Source organism: Vitis vinifera, chromosome 12 (assembly GCF_030704535.1).
Source record: "Vitis vinifera cultivar Pinot Noir 40024 chromosome 12, ASM3070453v1".
Classification (NCBI taxonomy): domain Eukaryota; kingdom Viridiplantae; phylum Streptophyta; class Magnoliopsida; order Vitales; family Vitaceae; genus Vitis; species Vitis vinifera.
In genome coordinates, this window is record NC_081816.1 from 18,041,521 (window position 1) to 18,059,833 (window position 18,313).

Genomic DNA, 18,313 nt, shown 5'->3' on the forward strand with positions numbered 1-18,313 from the left:
GCATGATACACAGCCACTTCTCGGAGAGGTGCTCAGCTCATCTCAATAGCAGGGATGTTCCCCAAACATTTTGGGTGAAGGGTTTTCTTATTAATCAGCTCGCTATCCTCCATCAAAGTCGTCATATATGCAGTAGCGTGACTCCCAGAGATACGCTTGTGAACATCAGCATCAATTTGTTTGCCACCCTCGTTGAATTCAACAAACTCTCGTCACAACTTTATGAGTGTCGCAGTGCCATCCTTGGAATCATCAGATTGCTGACGATACTCTTTGACATCACACCTAACATGAAAACCGAGAGGGCAGAAAGGGTTTCTGGGGATGAGCCCTTCTCTGTCATGTTTTGATTCCTCTTCAGGCATCTTTGCTTCGACTGATCAAATACTGTATACTTAATTGCAGGGGTTCATGGTCAGAAGAAGAGAAATTCCAAGACCATCAAAGGCTTCACTCCAAGTTTAAGCTGTCAGGTTTTGCCAGATTGTTTTGCTGTAGCATGTTTGAGATACTTTCAGCAAGCTTCCTGAATGCAATAGCAGCAGAGAACACCTCCAAGGCTTGTCAGATGATGGATTATCAGTACAACTATACACCATGTTCAGGATACCTGTAAGCAATGATTCCATAGGCAATTTGGTGATTCAAGATTTTTATGAATGAGTATAGCTGGAAGTGGGGCAGCTTCTGGTCTCGATAAACTCCTCCAAAGGAGTTCAAATTCTTATAATTGCTTGTTCCTTCCACTAGCTGTTAGATAAGTGCCTTCAGCTTCCTGCAAACTCGTAGGTTTCAACCTTCACACTTGGCAGCTCAGGAATTAGCATTTCCAGCTGAAACACCAACTTTCTCGGTATGTAATCGAACCAAGAGAAATCGCTTCTCCTACAGCAAAGGGTTTAACTACAGATTCAAAAGCAGGATCATTTCTGGTATCAAATGAGACCTCTCGGGAACCATAACAGAGGAGAAAAAATATGGCGATTCAAGTTTCAACTTATTCGACTCCTATTGGACGGATTTGAGACAGGCCTTACCGACAAGTTGTGGATCTCAGTAGCAAGAAAAAACTAGAGCGCTAGCAAGAAGAGTATGACCATCACCCGCGTTAGGGATTTCTAAACCAGAATTCACCATCTCATAATTATTAGACTCGTCATCCATTCCTGAAGATATATCAGAATTCCTAGGCTCAAATGGTGAACTGTGCAGATTTGCAAGCATTTCAAGAAATTCAGCATGCAGTAACTTCTTCTACAGGAACAAGTCTTCTGCCATTATTTCCAGTACAGCTGTTTGACACTGGTATTTGTATGCCAAGCTTAGAGCCTCCATTTTGGTTAGATTCTCAGGCAGGGGAGCTTTCATTCTAGCAATTAGAGAAATAGAGTTACAAAAATAGTTTTCAGAACTTTTCAGAGTTTTTCAGCCATTCCAAAATATCTGCATATTGAGCAGCCCCTTGCCACAATGTTTTCAGTAAGTCAAGCACATTCAATAGTAAACGAGGATTGCTATTTGATAAGATCATTAAAATCTTTCAATAACTTGCGAGAGTGCATCTACCAAACTTGCTTTGACAGATCCCAGTATTCCAAGAAGAAGCTTCATTTATTGACTGCTTCAAACCTAGATTGTCTTTGGCTGAAATTATGGCGAAAAGAAAAAGAGGTTGATGAACTGCAGCAGAAGTAAGCAATTTGACTATAGCAACAAGGAGATCTTCATTCCAAGAAGGCTTGTCACTTAGAATCTTATCAATAGAATGCCTTAAATCTGTAATCTGTTTATCATCCGAACTAAAGCATCTATTCCCAAATAAATGTGGTTGTTAAGAATCTGCTATAATGAATAACATAGATAGTACTCTGCTAGCACCCACTAAAGTCAACACGAATGGCACCTGAAAATTACAAGAATTCCTCGTCTGGAAGTCCACTGAGCATATTCCCATGCGAGGCAAGAATTTCAAGTTTTGAAAACAACTCGAGACCTTTTGGAATTTTACTTTCGAACTCATTCAACGATAAATTAAGGGATACCCAATTAGCCAATTTTGTCGATGATGCTGCCATATCACCAGAAAAGGAGTTGCGACTGAAATCTAAGGACTTGATTGATTCTAACCCCGAAATTGAGTCTAGAGTTGAGTCAGAGAAGTTGTTGTCCGCTAATGACAGGTTCTTTAAATCTGCCCACTTCCTATCTGAAGCATACAAGTTTGATAATAATACATAAGGAGAAGTAGTCACAAGCTGAAGTTTTAGAAGCCATTTAGCCAAACACTCCCCAATTACAACATCTCCACGCAGTCGGCTAGCAGAAAGCAAGCTCACTAGAACATATGGATCATTCCAGAAAGGGAATTTCCTCATGTACTCTTCTTTCAGTTGCACCAGTGCCAAATTATTGTTACTTCTCTATAACAGGTAGCAGCAATTGACCAATTGCGCCTCTGAACATCAGGTTTGTTATAGAGCTCTCTGCACCTAGCAAGATCCTTAAGACAAACAAAAATCATGCACTTTTATTGGCAGAATAGAACTATAGAACTCTGACTTTCATTAAAACAATGGCTCCTCTGGACGCCCACTACATTTTCTTATTTTCTTGATCAAGACTTGGTAAAATTCAGTAGCTTCCAACTGAAACAATTTAAATCCTTCCAAATATTTGTCATTGTTGTTCTGTATGTTATCTTAGTCTTCACTTTTGTCAAGACGAGCCTTGTGGACAGCATGTTGGATTTGTTTCTCATGCTCTTTGAGCATTTCCTCAAGATTTCCCCATTTCAACAATTTAGTTAAGTTTCTCTCAAATTCATTACTTGACATTTCCAGTACAGCGCAGCTACCAGTCAGTAGTGGAAGCTCTCCTGAGAGCCCATTTGAGGAGAGATTAAGGATGTTCAAAGTTGTAGATGCGATCATGTCTATCAGCCCTGAAAGATTGTTGACTCAAATCCAATTCAATTAGAACCAAAGGATCTCCTTTCAGCAGGTTATTGGGGATAGACTCATCAAATCTGTTGTTGCTGGGCTTGAGGATTTCGAGAGCGTACAGAAAATTAAATCCAGGTAACTTTCCAGATAGTTGAATGTTGCTCAAATCCGACACCTTCATGTTAGCAAGTTCCAGTGGTCCACCTTCACTCACAAGTGATTCTCAACATTATGATAAAGGTTGGCTTGGGTTTTCTGGATGGATGAAGAATCTTGCTGAGGCCATTGAGTTTTGGATTGATCATTGATGAGCTTCCCGTCCATAGATGAGTCAGCCACCAATATCTCCATCTCAGAAGTATCATTGGGAGGTAAGCCATTTACAGGTGCAAGGTTATTGTGAATATTACTGCTATTAGAGCTCTGGTGCCGTTGTTTCTTAAATCTGCAGCCTGCAAGTCATCCTTTAGTTGTGTCACAAATTCTGTATTGAGCACATGATCACTAGTGAAGTCAAAATTTCTAGATCTCAAGACATCTTTCCTTCATTCATTCGCTATGAAACTGAATTCTTCAGTGAACTGCATAGTAGACTTCAGAGACTGTTGAGCAGAAGTTGACAATGGCAACAAATGGTGCTTGAAATGTTATAGTAGACGTTGTGCTCAAAGTATTAGGAGATATTGATGTTGGAGCAACTTATCCATCTGACCAGGGTATAAATTCTGTGAGGAAGAAAGCATGGATGACATGGGTTCTTGCTCTGAACAAAAGATTACATCTTTTATGACCAGCATGAAATCAGCAACAGGTAAGAACTCTACTTGATGTGTAACATAAATCACTGCTTTCGAACCCAAGAGACACAACAAGTATTCCATAAAGAAATTGGTTCCTGTGCGAGCATCCACAGCACTGTAAATATCTGATCACCAAATAAGAGAACCTCCAGATCTTACTAAGAGCAAGAGCCGTGAACTGATCTCTTGTTGCAAGCACTCAGTGGGAAGGTCCCAACGTGTTATGTATTGGTGGCTCTGCACACGGGCCAGGTCCAGAAAAACCATGCTCCAGCGATGTCCAGTAGAGTCACCACATATAAACAACACCAGAAACAGGGGAAGGTATCCAAAAAAACAGGGCACATAGAAAATAAACGAAAGAAACCAATAAAAGCGATGTTTCATGTTTTGAATCAACAAGTTTAAATAGGTGGGTGAAATCAAAAGTATTTCGAATAGGAATCAAACATATCTCAAATAGAAATCAAAACATAACCGAAGACATCCCACGGAAAGACTAAAGCAGTATCAAACTAATCTCGACAAAGATCAATAAAAGTGAAACATGAACACGCTATGGCTTTGCCCAAACAAATCTAAGACTAGCAAATACGTCTCTGATGACTAAACCAAAAGCATCCAACGAATCTTAGTAGTATCAAACAAAAGAAATCTGGAAAGGAGTAGATATTTTGCAATGAAGGACTTACCTCTAGGCAGCTGCAGGTTGATGGATCACCTTTCTCCTTCCCTCTCCTCAGCGTGCTAAAAATCTTCTAAAAAAAAATCCCCTTTTTGCCCTCTTTCTTCTTCTCCCTCCTTCCAACTCCAATGCGTGCTCTGTCCCACTTTTTCCAAAAAAAACCTTCTCGCTGAAAAGGAAAATCCTCCTTCCTTTTCTCCTTTTCCTTTTTTTAAATCTTCCCCCCTCCAAAACCTTCCAAGGAGAGTCCTACTTTCCTTAAACTCCCATGGTAAGTTTCCTTGCAAAAAAAAAACATGAAATTCTTGAAGTTAAATCATTGAATGAATAAATAAGCAAGTAAATAAATTAGGAAACGGTCAAAATAAATAAATAAATAAATAGAAATAAATAATAAATAAGTTAAGGAAAATAATATAAAGAGGAAAATAACTAATAAAAAGTGAATGATAATCATAAAACTAAAACTAAAATAAAATAAAATAAAATAAAATAAAATAAAAATAAAAAAATAAAATAAAAATAAACCAATAAACAAAAGTCGAGCTCAAAAGCCATGTAACCATGCAAGTCATACAAGTCACGCTAAAAATGTCCAAATGGGCCACTAAGGAACTACTATGGAACACTGAAAACAAAATTTAAAGACATGTGCTAAAGAGACAAAATTGAGGGTCTACAATTACATCGTTTGATTACATGATTCTCTTACAGTGGATGCAATGGAATATATATAGAGACGTTTTTCCAACCTTCCTAACTAAGAAATCTTATGGTTGGTGGATTACAAGGAGAAGAATGGAAATTCATACAAAAATATCTGAAGAAAAATATCCCAAAGTGTCGGTCACAAATATCGGGAAGCACTAAGGACCATTTCGCAGGTGAAAACGAGGTCTGCGAGATTTCGCAGACATCCAAAAAGGGCTGCGAAATTACTTCGCAGCAAAAGGCTGGTTCCGCACCGCTGCGAAGTTGGCTTTCATCTTGTGGTGTTTGGCTTTCATCGCGGCATGAAACTTCAAGGGAAATCCAAAGCACTGTGCAAAAAGGCTGCGAAATCATTCCGCAACAAAAGGGTGATTTCGCAACACTTTGCTGAATCCTTCCTTCAGCTTGGAGCAGTCATCTTCCAAAGGCTGTAACTTCCTCATTTCAGCTCCAAATCGTACACGGTTTAAAGAGTTGGATTATTGACTTCCTGAGCTTTGAAATGGTATATAGCATGTAGAAAATGGACTTCGGAAAGTGCTCCAAAAGTGCGAAAGAAGACTGCAGCTGCTGTCCTCTATTTTCTTCACTCTGTTTTTCCTCTCTCCTTGCTTCTCTCCTTGCATACTTTGAACGACTTTGGCAAAGGGCTATGGAGCTCCAAAGCTTGGTTTCTTCATGAATTTGAGCTTCCAAAAGCTTTGCCATGAACTATATACAGCTCTCCCTCATTCTTGGATTGCTTTGGTGATCAAAAAGTTATCAAAAACACCAAAATTTACACAATTTGATTAGAAATGATTGCAAGGGTCCTTAACATGTTAATTGAGTTAAAAGGCAATAACTACTACTCAAAAGTGTTTAAAAGGATTAATTACAAGCTACAAAATAGCACTTTTTGAGTAGTAATCACTTTCCACTCACTTAGAACTTCACCAATAACCAAATAGTTAGCAATATGAGCATACCAAAGAGCTTTCTCTAGCAACATAAGTGATTCCTCAGGAAAGTCATCATTAATAGGTAATACATGGGAATTATGTGTTATAGCCAACCTTGAAAGGTGGTCAGCTACCACATTCTCCACCCCTTTCTTGTCTCTGATTTGGAGATCAAATTCTTGTAACAAAAGAATCCATCTAATCAACCTTTCTTTTGCATCTTGCTTCGTCAATAAATACTTCAAGGCCGAATGGTCAGTGAAAACAATGATGAAAGACCCTACTAGATAAGTACGAAACTTATCTAAGGCAAACACCACAGCTAACAATTCTTTCTCTGTAGTTGTGTAGTTTCTTTGAGCCTCGTTCAATGTTTTGCTTGCATAATAGATCACGTAGGGCTTCCCATCTTCTCTTTGGCCAAGTACAACTCCTATAGCAAAGTCACTGGCATCACACATTACTTCAAAGGGTAATTGCCAGTTAGGAGCCCTTACTATTGGAGCGGTTGTCAAAAATTGCTTCAATTGATCAAAACTCTTTTGACATCTCTCATCCCAAACAAACTTAGCATCCTTAGCTAAAAGTTCACAAAGAGGCCTTGAAAGCTTAGAGAAGTCTTGTATAAATCTCCTGTAGAACCCTGCATGGCCAAGAAATTGCCTTACTCCTTTCATAGTGGTTGGGGATGGCAATTTGGCAATAAGTTCCACCTTTGCTTTATCAACTTCAATACCTTTCTCGGAAATGATATGGCCAAGGACAATTCCTTGATGTACCATAAAATGGCATTTCTCCCAGTTGAGCACCAAGTCTTTTTCAATGCATCTTTTAAGAACCGCTTCCAAATTTACTAAGCATTCTTCAAATGTACCTCCATATATGGTGATATCATCCATGAAAACCTCCATAATTCGCTCCACCATATCACTGAAGATACTAAGCATACATCTTTGGAATGTTGCAGGTGCATTGCATAAACCAAAAGGCATTCTTCTGTAGGCGTATGTTCCAAACGGACATGTGAAAATGGTCTTCTCCTGATCTTCAATATCAATTTCAATTTGGAAATACCCTGAGTACCCGTCCAAGAAACAATAGAAAGGATGGCCAGAGACCCTCTCCAGCACCTGATCAATAAACGGGAGTGGAAAATGATCTTTCCTTGTCACAACATTCAATTTCCTATAGTCTATACACACCCTCCACCCTAAAGTGAGGCGTGTAGCAATTTCTTCTCCTCTTTCATTCTGAACCACAGTAATCCCTGACTTCTTTGGTACCACTTGAGTAGGACTCACCCAAGGGCTATCAGATATGGGGTAAATAATACCCGATTGGAGTAGCTTCAGTACCTCAGTTCGCACCACTTCTTTTAAATGAGGATTCAATCTTCTTTGAGGTTGACGAATTGGTTTAGCTTCCTCCTCCATATATATATGATGTGTACAAACCAAAGGACTGATTCCTTTCAAGTCAGATATTTGCCATCCTATTGCTTTCTTGCACCTCTTAAGAACTTCAAGCAGAGAAATCTCCTGATGACCGGTAAGAGATGAAGATATAATAACATGACATTGGTTATTTTCTTCCAGGTATGTATATTTTAACTCCATGGGCAGAGGTTTCAAATTGAGCTTTGGGAATTCTTCTTTTACATCATCTTGTTCCTCCTCTTTATTGATTAAAGGCAGGATCACCTCTTTCCTCCTCCAATCTTGTAGAGTAGCAAGCACATCAGCGGGTTCAGTCAATCCTTCTTCAAGATTCTCAAGGCTTTCATTCAACTTGTCTTGCATATTCTGATCACAATGCTCCTCCACTAGAATGTCAATAATACATACCTCTTCTGGACCTTCTTCTTCTTCCGGAGTAATTAGCTTCTTAGACATATGAAAGATATTAAGCTCAAGTGTCATGTTGCCAAAAGTGAGTTGCATAAGTCCATTCCTACAATTTATGATTGCATTTGAAGTAGCAAGAAATGGCCTTCCAAGGATGATAGGAACATAATTAGCTTCCTTCACAAAAGGATCAGTTTCAAGAACAACAAAATCTACTGGATAGTAGAAATTATCAACTTGAACTAAAACATCCTCAATTATCCCCCTTGGAATTTTCACTGACCTATCAGCTAAAGATAGAGTGATTGATGTTGGCTTTAATTCACCAAGTCCCAATTGCTTATAAACAGAGTATGGTAACAAATTCACACTTGCTCCCAAATCTAACAAAGCTTTTTCCACTACCTTTCCTCCAATCATGACTAAAATGGTAGGACATCCCGGATCTTTGTACTTCAAAGGAGATTTGCATTGTATGATGGCACTCACTTGCTCAGTCAAAAAGGCTTTCTTATTCACATTCAACCCTCTTTTGATAGTACACAGGTCCTTTTGAAACTTTGCATATGTTGGAACTTGCTTAATCATGTCCAGCAATGGAATGTTGACCTTCACTTCCCTCAATACTTCAAGGATTTCTGATGCATTTTTTATCCCCTTTTTTCCATGCAAAGCTTGAGGAAAAGGTGGAGATTTGCATTTCTTCATCTATTCTTCCTTAATAAGCTCTTTCTCCGGATTTTCATTCACTGTTGAACCATGGTCCTCCTCCCTTTCACTGATATCTTTCTTCTTTCCTTTCATTTCCTCCCTCTTCTTTGTCTCTTCTTCTTCCTTCTCTTCAACATATAGCTTGGGTGTTGGTGACTCAACCTTTTTACCACTCCTTAGAGTGATCAAGGCTTTAACATCTCTCACCTGTGAAGATCCTCCCTCATGAGTTTCCACTTCATGGATACCCTTGGGGTTTTGGTGAGGTTGAGAAGGAAATCTACCCTTTTCTTGCACTGTGTTAAAATTAGTGAGCCTTGAGATTGAGTATTGGAGATTATCTATCTTTTGAGATAAGTCATTTTGCATCCCATCCATCATTTTATTCAAAGTATTCTCTATACTGTCAATTCTTTGACTGAGTTGAGAATTGATGGATTTTTGGTCTCCAACAAAATCTCCCACAACCTTGCTGAGATTCACTATTGCTTGTTCAAGACTTGAAGCTTGTTGGGATGGTTGAGATGGTTGAGTCAGCTGTTGGTACTGAGGTGCTCTTGGCTTCCATGAAAAATTTGGATGATTCCTCCAACTTGAGTTGTAAGTATTGCCATACGAAGCATTGCTATTGGGCTTAAATTGTCCAATGACATTTGCTTGTTCTCCAAACATTTCTCTAGCAATTGGAATTGTAGGGCACTCCTCCACCAAGTGTTCATAAGATTGACAAATAAAACATGGCTTTACTTGCGCTGGTGTTTCAGCAACAACTTGCACTTCATGCATCTTTTTCAATTCTAGCTCCTCCACTCTTCTTGTCATAGCTGCAAATTTTGCTTTCATATCAACATTTTCATTCAAGGTGTACATCCCAGCCTTAGCATGAAGAGTATTTGGTTGAGACTTCATCTTTCCCACTTCTCCTCTGTGCGGTTCATCCCATCCCTTTGAGACTTCAGCTACATAACTCAAGAAATCCATAGCTTCCTTAGGATTCTTACTCATGAAATCCCCTCCACACATTGTTTCGAGGAGCTGCTTCATTGAGGAAGACATCCCATCATAGAAATAACTCACCAACAGCCATGTATCAAAGCCATGGTGAGGACAAGCATTAATGGCTTCCATGTATCTTTCCCAACACTCATAAAATTTCTTATTCTCTTTAGCTGAGAAGTTTGAAATTTGCCTTTTCAAGTCATTTGTTCTGTGAGTAGGGAAGAACTTCTTGAGGAATTTAGCTTGTAAATCAGTCCAAGTACAGATACTCCTTGGCCTTAAAGAATTAAGCCAAATCTTGGCCTTATCCTTTAAAGTAAAAGGAAATAGTTTAAGCCTCATCAGGTCGATTGAAGTTCCTCCCTCTCGGAATGTATTACAAACATCTTCAAATTCCTTGATATGGGCATAGGGATTCTCACTCTCCATTCCATGGAAAGTTGGTAGAAGTGGCACAATATGGGGTCTGATCACTAGCTGCTCTGTAGGGGGCACTATACATGATGGTGCACTCATACGAGGTGGATGCATGCGGTCCCTCATTGATCTGAATTCATTGGGATTCTCCTGATGACTATGGTGACTATGCTGATCGTCAAGTGTATTTTCCATGATATTCAAGGTCAATTCCAACTCCTTAGTATGAGGTGTTTCAAGTTTAACAAGCCTTCCTCCACTATCTCGTATCCACTTTGGCATACACAACTAATATCAACTATAACTAAAAAAAAAACAAAAACAGAGGAAAACAAAAACAAAGCTACCAAAAAGAGTTCGATTAACTAAAACTAAATTAAAAGCTATACTAGAATATAAACGAGTAAAGGAAAAAAAAAAACTAAAAGAGTTAGTAAAATGACAGAAAACTCACCAAACTTGTGATGAAAACCATAAGTACTCTGAAATAATATCACTATAAAGTTGGCACCTTCCCCGGCAACGGCGCCATTTGATTCGTTCCCAATTGGTGTCTCAGCTAATTGATGTTCAGCTGGTGCTCCTTGATTGAGGGAGTAATCAACAAAATTTATAACCTATATCACCATGCATTAGGCTAGCTTTAGCTAGTATAGCATAGTGGCTCTAGGATCGTTCACTGGGAAGGGCTTTCAACTCACAACTGATACCAATTCAAAGTTAATTTGGTGCTTTTTCATTTCAAGGTTAGCTTAAAAAATAAAACACAAACTTTGGTTAAACGAGGTTTTGTTTCAAGCTAACTAAAAAGAAGGTAATGGAAATTACTTATGAAGAAGAACATTCCTTGGAGGTTTGGGTTCACAAAGGAGGTTCCTTATGCAAAAACAGAGCTTCGGTCATTTGGTTCATTTCCTCGCATTAGAGAACTAACATATAGTTAATTCTCTAATCGGTGTTGTACAGATGTATCCTTTAAATGGATTTCAGCTCTATTTCCCTCTCACTGATGCAACTTGCAATGGCTCGTGCCTCTCACCTAGCATTTGCCATTCAAGGTGATCTTTAACTTTGGACTTCCCTTCTCAAGCTCGCAAGAGATAACTAATGGATGTCTCCTTGGAGTCCAAAAGCTTACCAAGTGTTGGCAATTCTAGAAAATCCTACCTTCAAGTCACTTCCCAAAAGCTCGCAAGAGGTAAACTAGTGCATCTCCATGGACGAAGATCACTTGCCTTACCAAGGGTTGGCTCAAGTGAATTGAAGGTGTTTTAAGTTAACTAAAAAACCTAGAAATCATTAAAGGATTACACTTTTTCTTCATTAATGGCTAAAACCACAAAGCTATAAATTTTTGCACTTGGAACCTTTCCCGGCAACCTTAGCTCCAAGGAACTAAAAGTCTAGCCACTCATTCTCTGAGGATACTTCCTCAGAGCTTGTTTTGCTAGTAAGAAAAATTAAATGAATATAAACAATCAAAACAAGTAGGTAAGGTAAAGCAAAGGCTCTGTATTTTACTTCCTTCCAAGACTATACAAAAAGATCATCCGTCTCAGAACAAGCTCCCCCTTTAAATATGGGTTTATTTACCATTTTTTTTCACTTAAAGACTAAGAAATCCTATGATAGGTGGGTTACAAGGAGACTTTGGGGATTTAGACATCAAATATCTAAAGAAAAATATCTCAAAATATCGATCGCACATATCGGGAAGCTTCAGGAGAACACTGCGGCATTGTGCAAAATGGCTGGGAAACTCTCCGGGTAAGCGCTATCAGAGGATCCGGATATGTTTGACTGGGGAAGTTGAAACATCCTCCTTTCCCATCCGGCGTCAGGCGCCGAATGTGAAATATCCGGAGAAGGTGGAACGTCGCAAGGGAGACCGTCTATGTGTGCATTGTGTAGGGACCCCTTTCCCTGATGACACGGAGCGCTCATCGCTATCCGGAGCAACTCCACCCGGATTCCCCAAGAGGACACGTGGCGCGCTCCCCTATTCGGACTCCCTTAGGGAGAAGCACACGACACTCGCGATCATCACACCCCAGACGATAGCATATCCTATCTGGATATGTTGTCCAGATCATTGACTAAAGTGCACAAGCCTTGCTACGTCATTCTGACAGCCTGCCACAGCCCACATTCCGCCGCCCTCCGATGGTGTGTCTGGATGCCCTGTCCGGACATCTTTTGCAGGGAAGACTGAACCAGAACTCAATCTGGGTTGAAAGCGTGCGTCCACTTGGCAACTACGTGGATCACTGGGACGCAAGGCATCAACACAAGAGAGAGAGAGCCACGTGGCATTTTTTTAGGGAGGATCCCATATTCCTTGCATTCCGGATTTGCTTATGGCAAAGGACTTCAAAGATTAGGTTCTTCATGTTTCTGAGCTTTCCATTGTTTTGCTATGGATTCCAAAGAACTCTCCTCAATCTCGGATTGCTTTGGTGATCAAAAAGCTATCAAAACACCAAAACTTAACACAATTTGATTAGAATTGATTGCAAGGGTCCTTAATATGTTAATTGGGTTAAAAAGTGATAACTACTACTCAAAAGTGTTTAAAAGGGTTAATTACAAGCTATGAAATAGCACTTTTTGAGTAGTAATCATCGTGGCAAGCTCTTAAAAGATCTCAAGATAATCAAATTTTCAACAACCAGATGAAACTTTCATCTTGTTGTGGACTTCAAAATTTTCAAATCCTAGTGGGCTATGTGGACATCTCAAGAAAACTACCTACAAAACAATGGACTCAAACTTGTGGATTTCAAAACCATTGACAACTGGCATATGATGACAAGTTACTTTCTATGGATTCCAAAGTCTTTCAAATTCGTGGATTTTAAAGCTCTTCAAATCTGTCTCTATGGCTCTATATAAGGGGTCTCTCCCTTCAATGTGAGACATTAGCAAAAAATTGTGAGAGTTGAAAGAAACTAGTTGTGAGAAAAGCCAAAGCCTTGTAATAAAGAGTTTTGCTCAAAGAAGCTCTACTCAAAGTTTGTAATTTTCAAAAGTTTGTGTGTTCTCCTATTTTAATAACATTTTAAATTCCAAATTCAATTTTTTTCTTTCTTATTTTAAATATCTTGTTTGAGGATAATGAACTCTATTGAATCTCTATCTAGTAGACTAGGTTTTAAGTGAGACTGCTTGTGACTCCTCCAGTCTTTACTATGAGAATTCATCAAAGTTCATATTGATTTTGAAATTTGAAGTCTTTCACCTTTCTCTTTCGATTTCAATTTCGATCCTACAAAAAGTTGGTATCAGAGCCATGTCTTGTTTATTTCATTATTTAAATTTGCATTTTATTTTTTGATTATCTGTTTTATGATTCAAACAGTTAGTGTTGGTCAGTCCTCAGTTAGTGTTGTCATTTGTTCCTTGATTATTGATAAATGAGTAGTCTAAAGACTTTTTTTTAGAGAAGATAGGAACACTCTGAAACTCTCACTATTACTCCACTCAAGATCATCCTTCATTTATAAAAAAAGTAGCATCTTATATTTGTTTCTAAATCTTTAATTTAATAAATAAGATTAAATATATTGTGTTTAATTCTTTCTAATTTAAAAATAAAAAAAAAATTATAAAAATGGATTTAATTTCACTTAATGTTTTTTATTTTCATTTATGTTATAAAATGGCAAAATATAAAAAAATAAAAAAGAAAAAAAAGAAAAAACCCAAGTGATACTTCCTTGGATTTAAAATAAAAAAATTAATAAATATATAAATTGAAGGGATAGATTATAACACAACCTCAAAAATCATAAAGCGTATGCCTTAAAAGTATCAAAAGTATGGCATTATTCAAAAAGAGTAGGTAGTAGCAGCAGATACACCTAGTGCCTAAAATTAAAAATATGTCTAGCCTTATTCAAAAGTAGCCACTAGAAAGTGCCTTAAAAAAAGTGAGTGTTTAGCTAGGTTGGCAATTCCAAACAAAGTTCATAAGTGTCTCCTAACTCAATTTTTCCAATCCTTCTATGGACTACTTGCCTAACGAAGATCAAGTTGTTGAATTTGTCAAGAGACTAAGGTATATAGTTGAAGTTGGAGTTGGATGGAATTGAATCAACCATATTATTTAAATGTTGTTTTACTTAAATATTTTTTAAGGAGTTAGGAAGGTTTGGGAAGTTGTTTTTTTTTTTACTAAATGTTCAAAATGCACTATTCCAAGATCGGTCTAGCTTTAGGTTGGATCAATCCAGCTTACATTTTTTTGATGAAATTTCATCCGTTGGATCAAGGGCTTCCTTTAATTTAAAAACCCAAAACTTGCTTCTTGTGTTATATGTAGTAGGAGACATAGCAACAACCATTCCCTTTGATTTTCTTCTCCTTTCTTATTTTAGAGTGTTTGGTTGCCAAGAAAATCCAACTTTCCTATTGTTTTCAATGGATTTTCTCGAGGAAAAAATGGGTTTATTCATTTTTTCATTCATCTTTCAATTTCTAATCTATTTGGGTTTGGCTAAAACCCATTTTTTTCTTGTGTGGATTCAAGAAGAAATCGAGATCAAGCTTGGTGTGGACTCCAAGTGTGCTCCAAAAAAAGAATGTGGGAAGCTGAAAGTGAAAGGTACTAGTAAAGTGGTCCAGGAATGATTAGTAAGCTTGAGTTAGGTAAAACCTTGTATTCAACTTTTGTTTTTCATAGTGGACGTTTTTTATCAGTTGTAGGCCCATGGTTTTTTTTTTTTTTTTTTTATCTTTTTGGAGGTTTTCCACGTTAAAATTTAGTGTCATTGTCTCATTGTCTCATTCTACTCTTTGATTTATTTTCAGTTTTTGATATCATTGGTTACTTGGGCATATATGTTGAATGGAAGAAAAATGAGTTGAAATAGGGGTGATTATCCATTGGATATCTTGAATAATTTTTCTATTCATTTTGGTAATGATATCTTGTAGTAATTGGAAATGAGTTAAGAAGAGAATTGTTCTTATGAATTAATTTTGAGAAGTGTTGAAGCATTTGCATGTGAATTACATTTATAAATTGTTGGAAAAGTGTTGTTGCATTCATACTTGCTTGTGAATTTTATTCTTTGTTGAAAAGAAGTTCATAGACATTGAGAAATTCTAAGGTTAGGTAATTTTTATTGGGAGATTTTTTAAGTTTGTTCAACAACACCTATACAATCCCCTTCTCCTTCTAGGTGTAGTCCATTATTGAGATTCACCTTTAAAAAAGTATAGTACTAGTAAAAAAAAATGAAAATAAAGGATTGTAGCATGAACATTTAATCCTAAAGTGTCAATAGATGTAGGTTTAGATATATTTTTAAAATAAAAATAATAATACCTTTACATAAGATATAAGAATTTTTAGAGATTTATATTAAAAAAAATAGTAATTTTAAAAACTATTTAAAAAATTTTAAGGTATAAAAAATATAAATTAAATTTATTATTTTTGTATAAGATTCTACTTTTATATAAAATATTTTTATTTTAAAAATAAAAAACAAAAAAATATATTAGACATTTAATAATTTTTTTAACCCTCTAAAATATATAAGTTGTCTTTCCTCCTACTATGTCTAAAATAGATACTCTAGTGTACTCTTGATTTAGTGTACTCTTTTGACTCTTTGACTCAAGAATTTTGAAACTAAAGTTTCTAAAATTAAGATTCCAAGGATTTGCTAATAGTTGGCAAGGTAATTGATTTTGGGTTGAAAGGGTTTAGGGATGATGTTTGAATGAGTCAAGGTGTAAATATTAATAAGAATGTGTACAAGTTCAAAAGAGTAGGTAGCAGTAGGGCCTGGGTAGAACAGTGCTTAGAGTGAAAAGAACTTTGGCATTATCCGAAAGGAGTAGGCACTAAAATTAAGGGTCTCCAACGAGCCGGGCCGAGCAGCCCGGCCCGGAGGAGTAAGGCCCATGGCCCAGCCTGGGGCGGGCCACTGAGCCCGTTGACTGGTCAACGGGCCGGGCCGGGCCCTTGGTATATCTAAGGCCCGTGGCCCAGCCCGTGGGCCCTCAAGCTGGGCGGGCTGGGCGGGCCGACTGGGCGGGCTTGGGTAAAAATTAAAATAGTTTTCAGTTTTGAAGGGAAGGGGATTCGAACATCCCCTTCCCTTATGGATCCATAAGGGAGATAGCCACCAACTAAGCTAGCCCTCTTTTGTGTAACTATTTTGCATTAGTTATTTATATATTAGAAATGTTATATGATTTTTGAAAAAAAATAAAAGTGAGCTGGCTGTTCAACGGTCACATGACCGTTGAACATGCATGCCACTCATAATTCAATATTATGACCGTTGAACGGTCTTGAAATTAAAAAAAAAATAAAAATTAAATCCTAATATTTAAATCCCTATAAATATTAAATACCCTCAATTTTTTTCTATTCTCTCAACTCTTAAGCTCTCTCCCATTCCACAATATTTCCGATTATTGCATTTTGTCTCAAATTATTCAATATTATTGGTGGTGAAAAACAAGCATTGGTGGTTCAAAGAGTTCAAATTTGAAGGAATTTTTGCTTCGGTTCTCCAATTTAGTAACATACTTTACCTTTACTTTTATTTATTTGTTACATTTTAATTTTACATTTATTATTTTTAGCATAATATTTTATCAATAATTATAATTATGGCAAATGGTTCTTGTTCTTCATCTAATGCATGTGATAACAAAAAATTTACTTCAAATATATGGAATTTTTTTGATAGAATAGAAATAAATTTAGAAAATAATAAAAAAGAAATAAAAGCAAAATGTAAAATTAGTAACAAACTTCTTAGTGGTGGCTCAAATGCAAGTACAAGTCATTTAAAAAGGCATCATGAAAATTGTAAAACTAAAAATAATGTAGATATTAGAAATTATATGCAATTAGGTAAAGATGAAAGTGGAAATTTAAAAACATTTTCTTATGATGAATCTTATTGTCGTGAAGAAATGATTGGTTATATAATAAGAGCAGAACAACCTTTCAATTTCATGGAAACTCATGATTTTACAGGAACAATGCAACGAGCTGTTAATCCTCAGTTTCAAGGTTGCTCTGGAAATACAGTTAAAAGAATTCTTATAAAAAATTTTGAAACACAAAAAGAAAATTAAAAAAAATTTTTTGCAAATTTTGAAGGAAGAATTTGTTTAACATCTGATATTTGGACATCTTTAACTCACAGTGGTTTTTTATGTATAACTGCTCATTATATTGATAATGAATGGAAATTAAATAAAAGAATTATTTCATTTAAAATAATAAATGCTCCACATAATGGTAAAAATATAGCATCTTTAATAAATGATGAAATTATAGATTTTGGCATTCGTGATAAAATATTTACAATAACATTAGATAATGCTTCTAATAATAATGCAGCAGTATCTAGATTAAAACGATATTGACAAATGAAAGAAGATCAATGTAAAATATTTCATGTGCGTTGTTGAGCACATATTTTAAATTTAATTGTAAAAGATGGATTAAAACACGTTGATGATACATTATCAAAAATTAGAGGCATTGTTGCGGGTCTTAATAGTTCTCAAGCAAAACATGAATTATTTTTTGATTGTTGCAAAATGTTAAATATGAAAAAAAGAAATATAAATTTGGATATGCCCACTAGATGGAATTCCACTTATAAACTTTTACAAACTATTATAAAATATAGAAAAGTAGTAGAACTATAGGAAATACAATTAATTAACAATGATTGTGAAGCAGATATTGATGCATTAAATGATTATGATTGGCATATTGCAGATCTTTTAAGAGATCTTTTTTTTTGGTTTAATTGTGGACCCTAGATTGAAATTTGAAGCTTTGGATGAATGGTTAACAATTATATATTTTAATGACCAAATAAAAATTGAAGAAATTAAAAATGAAATAAATTCATTATTATATAATTTATATAACTATTATAAAGAAAAATATGGTGATGATATTAGTTCTATTAAATTACCACCTACATCTACAAGTTCTTCATCTTTTTATAAAGGAGCTCTAGAAATGTTAAAAAGTCAAAAGAAGACAACTAATAGTTCTCCAAACAACACAACTGATTTAGATAGATATCTTAATATTGATTTAATTTCATTTGAAGATGATGAAGATTTTGATATTTTAATATGGTGGAAATCACAACAACACAAATATCATGTGCTTTCTATCATTGCTTGTGATGTACTAACAGTTCCTGTGAGTATAGTTGCATCAGAAGCTGCTTTTAGTGCAGGTGGAAGAGTAGTTAGTGATAAACGATGC

At 36.3% G+C, this 18,313-nt stretch overlaps 1 pseudogene; it reads right to left on the reverse strand.

Annotated features, from left to right (window-relative positions):
* Window positions 1-767: 767 nt before the first annotated feature.
* Window positions 768-18,313, reverse strand: part of LOC109123487 (disease resistance protein RPV1-like) — a 47,014-nt pseudogene continuing 29,468 nt past the window's right edge.